We start from the raw sequence: 2,500 nt of genomic DNA, 5'->3' as shown, positions 1-2,500 counted from the left end.
GCCCCCGGAGCACCTCCAGAGCCACCCCCCACTCTCCCCAGACTCTGCCCGGGGAAGGGCCACTCTGGCTGGGCATGGCCTCCACCGAGCACCCCCTGGAACCCCTGGAACCCCCGGAGGCCCTCCAGAGCCACCCCCCACTCTCCCCAGACTCACCCCGGGGAAGGGCCACTCTGGCTGGGCATGGTCTCCACCAAGCACCCCCTGGAGCCCCCGGAGCACCCCCAGAGCCACCCCCCACTCTCCCCAGACTCACCCCGGGGAAGGGACACTCTGGCTGGGCATGGTCTCCACCAAGCACCCCCTGGAGCCCCCGGAGCACCTCCAGAGCCACCCCCCACTCCTCCAGACTCACCCCGGGGAAGGGACACTCTGCCTGGGCATGGCCCCCACTGAGCACCCCCTGGAACCCCTGGAGCCCCCGGAGCACCTCCAGAGCCACCCCCCACTCTCCCCAGACTCTGCCCGGGGAAGGGCCACTCTGGCTGGGCATGGTCTCCACCAAGCACCCCCTGGAGCCCCCGGAGCACCCCCAGAGCCACCCCCCACTCTCCCCAGACTCACCCCGGGGAAGGGCCACTCTGGCTGGGCATGGCCTCCGCCGAGCACCCCCTGGAGCCCCCGGAGCACCCCCAGAGCCACCCCCCACTCACCCCAGACTCACCCCGGGGAAGGGACACTCTGGCTGGGCATGGCCTCCACCAAGCACCCCCTGGAGCCCCTGGAACCCCCGGAGGCCCTCCAGAGCCACCCCCCACTCTCCCCAGACTCACCCCGGGGGAGGGCCACTCTGGCTGGGCATGGTCTCCACCAAGCACCCCCTGGAGCCCCCGGAGCACCTCCAGAGCCACCCCCCACTCCTCCAGACTCACCCCGGGGAAGGGACACTCTGGCTGGGCATGGCCCCCACCGAGCACCCCCTGGAGCCCCTGGAGCCCCCGGAGCACCCCCAGAGCCACCCCCCACTCTCCCCAGACTCACCCCGGGGAAGGGCCACTCTGGCTGGGCATGGCCTCCGCCGAGCACCCCCTGGAGCCCCCGGAGCACCCCCAGAGCCACCCCCCACTCACCCCAGACTCACCCCGGGGAAGGGACACTCTGGCTGGGCATGGCCTCCACCAAGCACCCCCTGGAGCCCCTGGAACCCCCGGAGGCCCTCCAGAGCCACCCCCCACTCTCCCCAGACTCACCCCGGGGGAGGGCCACTCTGGCTGGGCATGGTCTCCACCAAGCACCCCCTGGAGCCCCCGGAGCACCTCCAGAGCCACCCCCCACTCCTCCAGACTCACCCCGGGGAAGGGACACTCTGGCTGGGCATGGCCCCCACCGAGCACCCCCTGGAGCCCCTGGAGCCCCCGGAGCACCTCCAGGGCCACCCCCCACTCCTCCAGACTCACCCCGGGGAAGGGACACTCTGGCTGGGCATGGCCTCCGCCGAGCACCCCCTGGAGCCCCCGGAGCACCCCCAGAGCCACCCCCCACTCTCCTCCAGACTCACCCCGGGGAAGGGACACTCTGGCTGGGCATGGCCTCCGCCGACCACCCCCTGGAACCCCTGGAGCCCCCGGAGCACCTCCAGAGCCACCCCCCACTCTCCCCAGACTCTGCCCGGGGAAGGGACACTCTGGCCGGGCATGGCCTCCGCCGAGCACCCCCTGGAACCCCCGGAGGCCCTCCAGGGCCACCCCCCACTGTCCCCAGACTCACCCGGGGGAAGGGCCACTCTGGCTGGGCATGGTCTCCACCAAGCAGCCCCTGGAGCCCCCGGAGCACCTCCAGAGCCACCCCCCACTCTCCCCAGACTCTGCCCGGGGAAGGGCCACTCTGGCTGGGCATGGCCTCCACCGAGCACCCCCTGGAACCCCTGGAACCCCTGGAACCCCCGTAGGCCCTCCAGAGCCACCCCCCACTCTCCCCAGACTCACCCCGGGGAAGGGCCACTCTGGCTGGGCATGGTCTCCACCAAGCACCCCCTGGAGCCCCCGGAGCACCCCCAGAGCCACCCCCCACTCTCCCCAGACTCACCCCGGGGAAGGGACACTCTGGCTGGGCATGGTCTCCACCAAGCACCCCCTGGAGCCCCCGGAGCACCTCCAGAGCCACCCCCCACTCCTCCAGACTCACCCCGGGGAAGGGACACTCTGGCTGGGCATGGCCTCCGCCGAGCACCCCCTGGAGCCCCTGGAGCCCCCGGAGCACCTCCAGGGCCACCCCCCACTCCTCCAGACTCACCCCGGGGAAGGGACACTCTGGCTGGGCATGGCCTCCGCCGAGCACCCCCTGGAGCCCCCGGAGCACCCCCAGAGCCACCCCCCACTCTCCCCAGACTCACCCCGGGGAAGGGCCACTCTGGCTGGGCATGGCCTCCACCAAGCACCCCCTGGAGCCCCTGGAACCCCCGGAGGCCCTCCAGAGCCACCCCCCACTCTCCCCAGACTCACCCCGGGGAAGGGCCACTCTGGCTGGGCATGGCCTCCGCCGACCACCCCCTGGAACCCCT

This window comes from Eucyclogobius newberryi, unplaced genomic scaffold, assembly GCF_026437365.1.
Source record: "Eucyclogobius newberryi isolate DKJ021-1_F unplaced genomic scaffold, fEucNew1.0.hap1 SCAF_548, whole genome shotgun sequence".
Lineage (NCBI taxonomy): Eukaryota > Metazoa > Chordata > Actinopteri > Gobiiformes > Gobiidae > Eucyclogobius > Eucyclogobius newberryi.
This window is presented reverse-complemented; position numbering follows the sequence as displayed.